This window comes from Octodon degus, unplaced genomic scaffold (genome assembly GCF_000260255.1).
Source record: "Octodon degus isolate 3935 unplaced genomic scaffold, OctDeg1.0 scaffold00147, whole genome shotgun sequence".
NCBI lineage: Eukaryota > Metazoa > Chordata > Mammalia > Rodentia > Octodontidae > Octodon > Octodon degus.
Genome location: NW_004524723.1, coordinates 6,901,359 through 6,909,516, shown reverse-complemented (window position 1 = coordinate 6,909,516; position 8,158 = coordinate 6,901,359). Strand labels below are relative to the sequence as shown.

The following is an 8,158-nucleotide window of genomic DNA, read 5'->3' as shown; positions in this document are numbered from 1 at the left end:
AATGATGAATGTTTTAATGCACTAACACAAGTACTATATGTGTTTTGTCTGGATCAGGGTAACACTTAGACTGAAGGATCACTCCTCCATACAGGTTTTTTAAAGTCAGATTTTTGGGACTGAAAAATCTTTTTGATTTTTTTTTTGAGACAAGGTCTTACTGTTCTTGAACTACCTATGTAGCCCAGGCTGACCTCAAACTCATGGCTATCCTGCCTCAGCCTCCCAAGTGCTGGGATTATAGATGTGTGCTACCACACCTGGCTAAGAGTATTTCTGACTCCAAATAAAATTAAAATCAGAAGTCTGAGTGCAATTGAATTTGGGACTTTGCACTTGCTAAGCAGGCACTTAAGCCATTGAGCTATCTCTCCAGCTCCTTAAAGGCTTTTATAAAAGGTTATTTTGTAGAAAAATTAATAATGCCTAATAAATATCAAATAAAATGGACAATATACAGAAACTTCATCATCTTGTGACTAGAACTAAGTTATTAGAAAATATATAATATAGATATAAGAGCTAATGTTACTATTTGGTTGGACTATTATGAAACTTTTATATTGAGTGACAAAAAAAAAAAAGAATATATGACTGTCTTGCCAGTCCCATCCCCAGACGTGCTGAGCCAGTGACCAAGTCTGGGCATGGTGGCATGCGCCTGTAATCCTAGCTCTTTAGAGGCTGAAAATAGGAGTATCACTATGAGCTCCAGCTGCATAGTGAGATCCTGCACAAAATAAAAAAGACAAAGAAATAGTTTATGATGTGAAATGAAACATTGAGATAAAGCATATGCCCATTAAAATATACTTAAAATGAGAAAAACGATGCCTAGGGATAATTTCAATGTACAAAAAAAAATTAACAAAAACCTTTGGGTAGTGGGATAGATTTTTACTTTAAAAATTTTTATCTGATTAGTTTGATTATTTTATAATTTTATAAAATGTACATATTTTGAAGCACAAAAAATTAAATATATCTGTGATACTGAATATTACGTCTGGTTTTGTGCAGGATAACATAAGATTGTAATAACTTTTTATTAGTGTTTGTTTAAAACTGAAAAAAGTTAATAATGTCTTTGGAAAACATGAATTTAGAGTTTTAGAAAATATTTGAGAATTATAACATTTTTTCAATTTATCCCATCCTTTAAAAGTTATTCATTCCTCATCCTTAGTTTTAAGAAAACTAGGTTATGCAGAACTTAGTTGTGTCATGTATAAATGTTTCTTTTAACAATATTTTGGTACTTGTTTTATTATTTTTATTCTAAAAACTTCTTCATACATTTGGTCTTCCTTTTGCATTCTCATTAATACCATTTAAAAATTATCAGTTCATACCAAGAGTATCAAAAAATATTCTAGCAGATATCCTTCCTTTCCAAACTCCCTTTTACAATCCATTTTACCTGACATATTGAAAAATTCATTTTCTTAAAATATTACTTAAATCATGTTTTGTCATAGATAAAAGTCTTTAATATAAAATAGAATTAAGTATCCTATAGCACATTTCTGTAATTTCACTTTAAATTCCCATCCACAATCTCAATTGGAATAGTGATATATTTGCCTAGTTTAAACATCAAAAAATTGAATACAACTGTCTTTCCTATCATCTCCATACACATTATTTATCTCCTAAAAATAATACTATTATTAGTTTCTTATATATATTTCTAGGCCATTTGCTTTTGTAACCAAACTAAGAAAATATTCTATTTAACTTCTTCTTTTATTCACTCTGCTGTACTGCATTTATCTCACTTTACAATATATCTTGTCCTTCAGTTTCATTATATTAAGCACTTCTGCATTTTTATAGTTACATGATTTTGAGTTATATGTATATACTTTGACTTAGTTTGTTGACCTGTTAGTGGGGTGTTTAATTTACTATTAATCTTCTGCTATTATAAGTCTGGGCTCATACCCCATTTTAACTATGTTTAAGTGCTCATATGAGATAAATTCCTGAGTTAGAGTTTCTGAGTAAAAGAGTCTATGCTTTTCTAATTTTAATATTTACTTCCAAATTGTTGTCCTTAAGATTTGAAAGATTTGTATCCTAGCAATAATACACAATTATTGGTTACCACTTTTTAAAATGTTTGCACATGTAATATATAAAAAGATATGTTGAATATATTTACATTTTAAGGTACACATTTATCATTAGTTATCACTGTTTATTTTATGTTGTTTGTCTTTTACTTCATTGACCCCTTGTTCACTATTACTGCAACAACTCTTATTTGTCCCATTTAGAATATTCTGGAATACCTTGGACCTACCTCTTTTGGGTAATTTTTAATCAGGTATAATATAAAAATCTCAAGTAAGCACATCTTAAAAGTTTAGCTAAATTAGTTTTACGAATGAATACACCATAAAATAATACCAGATAGAATCTCAGAAACCTCCCTTGTACACCTCTTAGACACTAACCTCCACAAAGGTATCTATTATCATATCAGAAAATTTGGTGATTTATTACTGTAAACTAGTATTGTGGGACTCTCATATGAATGAAGCCATATTTCTTTTTCTTGTTTCTTATTTCATGCAACATTGTATTATATATACATAAACATGTGTGTATACATAATGTATATATGTAATGTTCCCTTATGTTGTGTGTTATATATTGCTATATAATATTCAATTATGTGAATATAGCTCAGTTTTGTGCAATTTATTATTGTTGGGATTTAGCTAGTTTTCAGCTTGGAGCAATACAAATAAAGCTGATATGATCATACTTGTACATTTTTAATGCAAATACAAACTGATTTTGTTTATGTATATGTATCTGGGAGTGGAATTTTGGGGATAGAATGTATGAAAATTTTCTGCTTTAGTAAATATGTTCTTCCCATATACTTTCCCATGTTTAGTAATCTAGTATTTTTTAAAGTATAGTCATTCTAAGGTGTACTTAAAAATATCTCATTCTGGAATTAAGTTGAATTGCATATTTACTGATGTCTCATGATCTTAGTGAATTTCCTCAAGTATATTGGCTATTAATATCTTCTTTTATATTTAACTCACTGTGTTACAAAATTTTCTTACTGTTTCTTTTAAGTAGGAATCGTGTGTGTGTGTGTGTGTGTGTGTGTGTGTTGAATAGGAGTCTTCTGTTGGAGATTCTTTTAATGCTCATCTAATTCAATTTATTAATCTTATTTTATTGTTAATGGTTTCAATGTTTTGTATAAAAAAATCTTTGTACCAATCATTAAGCTCTATTTCTGTAGTATCCTCTTGAAAACTTGTTTAATCTCTTATATTCAAGTTAAATTTTCACTTGAAATTTATTTATATATATAAAATGTAAGGAAGGAGCCAAAGTAATTGATAAGCACCAGTTAGAGGTAACTGCTATTTCCCTCATTGCAAAGTGGAACATTTGTCATGAGTTAGTGGAATCTATTATGTGTATGGGATGTGTGTGTCCATGTGTTTAAGGATTATATGTTCCATTCCACTGTTTGTTATCATTTCTTCAAACAGTACTGTTTTAATTTGCAAGTGTATAAATTTTTTTGTCTGAGTGTAGTTTCTTCAATTTTGTTTTTGTGGTTCTCTTTGAACATTATTATAGTAATTTTAGGTTTTTAGATTTCCATATAACTGAGAGAAAAAATGTCAGTTCACATATAAAACATTCTAAGACGTTGATCGAAGCTTTATGTGATCTGTAGCTCAGTTGGGCATAATTTTCATATTCAGCCATACCGAATTTTCCCTTTAGTGTCACACATTTTTTTAAAGAATACAAAATGGTAAAAAAAAAAAAGTTACAAATGATACAAGATTTCATTAAACAAAGTAATAGGAATTGAACAATGATTGTTATATTGTATAATGTTATCTTCAAATTAACTGTTTAGGTTACCAGATATAAATCTTAAATTTAGTTTTTAAAAGTTTTTAAAAAGTTTAAAAGTCAAAAATAATGAAAAATAAATAAAAATTAAGCATTAGCATCTCCTTTCAATAGACCAGCAGATATTAGCAGTAAAATTATCCAAACTGTCTTGTATATATACATAAATATATCTTTTTGCCTTCTTTCTTTTGTCCTTTTCCTTATTCCAGTTTTTTTCCTGCCCATTGAACAGATTCTTTCCCTTTTACAGTATCTATTGACCTTTCAGATTTTACCTACTCTCAAGTTCTCACACTAGTGAGACAATATGATGTTTATACATGTGGATTAATTTATTTCAATTACCAATACAGTCTCTAGTTGCATCCATTTATCTATAAAAGCCTCAAATTTCTCTTTTTTATAGCTGAGTAATACTCCATTGAGTGTCACATATTTTATATGTGTATTTCATCTCAGTAATGTTTTCAGTTTTCTTTGTAGAAGTCATGAATATCTTTAATTAGATTTATCCCTCTACATTTGGTCTATATTGTTGTAAGTATTATTTTACATTTTTTGTTATTGTTCCTGGCCAGAATATAAAAATGCTATTAATTGAGTTTATATCTAGCAAACTTCCTAAATGTATTTTTTAATTCTACTAGCTTGTAAATTGTTTTTTGTTTTTGTTTTTTTTAGGGAAGCATCTACAGGGTGTTCAGGGTCTCACTACTAGATTGGACTCGTAGTGATACACCTGTTTACAGCCTCCCAAGAGCTGAAATTACAGGGGCACACCACCACACCCGGTCTCAATTGCTGTCTCAGTGTGCCCAGGGGCGGGGTTGGCATGGCAGGCCTGGGTGTAAATTCTTTGGATTATCTATATATCCAATTATGTTGCCAATAAAATAACAGTTCTATTTCTTCTTTATACTTACAATATTAAATAGATTTAATTTCAGCAACATATGTTTCTTATGCTCAATCTCAAGGATAAGGCCTTAAATATTTAATAATTATGACAATTATTGAAGTGGTCTTTTGTAGATTCCCTCCTTTTGTCCTTGGCTGGTGACATTTCCCCTTTCATTAAGATTAAAGCAGATCTTAGCACAGGGCCTGGTGTTCCATCCCTGGGCCTGCCCTGCTGGCCCCGCCCCTAGGGCACACTGAGACTGGGCAATTAAGACTGGGCGTGGGGGCGTTCCACTGTAATCCCAGCTCTTGGGAGGCTGTAAACAGGCTGATCGCTATGAGTCTGATCTAGTAGTGAGACCCTGAACACCTTGTAGACACTTTAAAAAAAAAAAAAAAAAAAAATGAACAAGAACATTAAAAAAAAAAAAAAAAAAAAAAAAAGATAAAAGGAGATCTGTAAATGTTCCACTATGATGTGGTTTTTTTAGGGCAAACTCAGAAGATGTTGCATATAGTCAAGTAAAATGATTCAAAGTAGGAATGTTTTGGTGTCTTTCATATTGTTACATGGAGGAAAATTATGTACTGTGATCATATTTAATTGTCACTAATGACATCAGTTGTTATGTATCTAGATTTTTAAAAGTATAAGTAGGATTGCAAGACCTAATTATCTTCTTGCCTTCTCTTACTTCCTTTTAAATTTTTCCCTCATATAGAGGTTCTCAGACTATAGCTGTTGTAACCCAAAAATGAGGCAGGCTCGAAAATAAAAGAAGAGCTTTATTTTAGATGGTACCCAGCAGCAGACACCCCGGCAAGATGCTGAGGTGCGTGCCGGGAGGATGAGGGGAGTGGGTATTTAAGCCAATAAACCACAAAAGCTGACGTCAAGGGTTCATCTAGTGGCTACAGTTGAAAAATTACCTGTTTCTAATGAACAATAACAGGTGCAGTGGTGGGTACAGTTTGTAGCTGGGAATGAGGGCAAGAACAAGGCATTGGGTTGGAACTAGATTCAGGTGTGCACAAAGGGCAGCGTGAGAAAGGCCCAACTGCAGGTTCTCAAGTAGAGAACAGGGCACAGTGGAAAGTTACAGCATTTAGAATGGCACATACAAAACAAGATGGTGGCACATATGTCAGGTTATAACAGTTAATAAAGTTACAGTGGAAGTATACAGAGTTACAAAATTGGAATCAATTGCACAGGTTATAACAATAGCCATCATAATTAGATTAACATTATTAAAACCCAAGTTACAGAGGGCAAGAAATTCTGATTCCTTAGATGTGGAATGGGAGCTAAGATTTTCTATTTCTTGTAAGATCTAAATAATGTTAATGTTTCTTATTTCTGAACCTCTTGAGGACAATTGCTCAATGAATTTTTTTTTGAAACTTTACACTTCCACCTCTTTAAATAAGGTGAAAATATTGATATAGAATCTCTGAATAAGACATCAGGAATTAGAAAAACCAGAAACCAAAAATCATTTTAAATCTCTGAATTTCTATTTTGATCTCAAACTCCTGGAACATAGAATGAAGATGGTTCAGACTACTAAATATTTCCTTAAATAATAATGAGTATAGAATAGAAACAGAGTTGAATAAACCAATGAGCCAATCATAATGCTAATATACTCAACTTTCAGGATAATATATTTTCATATTATTTATTCATTTATTCAACTATTTAGCAAATAATATTCATTTTCTTTATTTTATTTTGTTTTTTATTTTTAAAATAGATTAAAAATTGAAAATAAATTATTTAGACATGGTCCTAGTCCAGGCCAGTGAGTGTGTAGGAGAGCTTCTGGCTACCCTGCACCAGCAGGACCTACAGGTCCCAGCCCAGGCACAGCATGGGTGAGACCCACGTGCACCCCCTTGGGACACTCCCCACCACTCTGAGCACCTCTACCACCCCACCCGCCAAGTAGGAATTTCTGCCGCATTCTGGGAACCCCCAGATCCAGTGCTACCTGAGGCCTGGTGAGTATGTGGGAGAGTTTCTGACTACCCTGCACCAGCGGGACCTACTGCTCCCAGCCCAGGTGCAACGTGGGTGATACCATCTTTCACCCCCCTGGGACACCCCCTACGATGCAATAGTACACCCTCCCACCCCACACACCCAGTAGGAAATTCTGTTGCATTCTGGAAACCCCCAGATCCAGTACTAGCCCAGGCCCAGTGAGTGTGTGGGAGAACTGCCTCGCCCCACTACTCCACCTTTTCCCCTCCAGACTCAGTTCAGGCCTGGCATACAGGCATGGGTGAAACACTGCAGCTGCAATCCCTGCAGAGTGTACCAGACAGAACCACCCAGGAAGTCCAGGAGCAGAACATCTTGCCACAGGGGCACAACAGGTTCACCCCCAAGGGCAGCAGCAGGAAGGAGCTGAGCACAGCAGCCAGACCCAAGCCAGGCACAATTGGAAAAATCCAGACTTTGTAGATCTGCATCTGAACATCAGTATGTGCTAAGGTTATAACTGCACCAGAGATCTACAACAAAGGTCAGAAGACAGTGCTACACAAAATAACAATGAGAAAGGAACAAAATGCAATCTCAGACCCCAAGCCCACCCATAGCAAGTGTAGAGGACACTAACACAGAACAAATTGGGAATCACACAGCTGAAATCAATGATTCAACGGCTGCTGAAATACAGAGACAGCTGCAGAAAGGTATAGAGGAACTCAGATTGGAAATGAAAAAAGAAATCCCTGAATTAATAATATCTGCAGTAAAGAATCAGATGTAGAAACATATGGAGGAAACCCAATGCCCACTCAGAACAAGTGCAGGGGATACTAGCTCAGCTCAAATGTGTGAATTAATAGCGTCGATAGTAAATAAGCAACAGCAGAAACATATAGAGGAACTCAGAGCAGAATTTTCTAAAATAAGAAAAGAATTCTGAGAACTCATAGCATCTGAAGTAAAGAATCAACTACAGAAACATAGAGAGGAAACCCAATCTGAAAAAAAAAAAAACCTTCAGTAAAAGAATTTATAACTGCTTGTAAAGAAGATATTGATAAAAAATAGAGGAGATTAGAAAAATGACAGATTCCTTTATATTTAAATTTATTTTTTCCTTGAATTTTTTTATTGGTACATATTATATATACATAGTGAGAGCCTTCATCATAGGGGAATTGTACATTGCTTCAAACAATAGTTTCAAGCATTTTTTAAAAAGATTTAAAATTTCTGAATTTAGTTCAACTTATAATACCATATTTCCAAGAAAAATGAACCTTTTGCAAAGACATTTAAGTAAAATCATACCAAGATGCACAAAAATGAAATTGTCCAAAACTTCTTGTAAAG

General features: G+C 33.4%; 1 protein-coding gene across 1 annotated transcript in view; it reads left to right on the top strand.

Moving 5' to 3' along the window:
• Stxbp5l (syntaxin binding protein 5 like) overlaps positions 1 to 8,158 on the top strand; it is a gene marked incomplete at its 5' end in the record, with an annotated part of 350,429 nt that overhangs the window by 264,490 nt on the left and 77,781 nt on the right. The window lies entirely within an intron of this gene.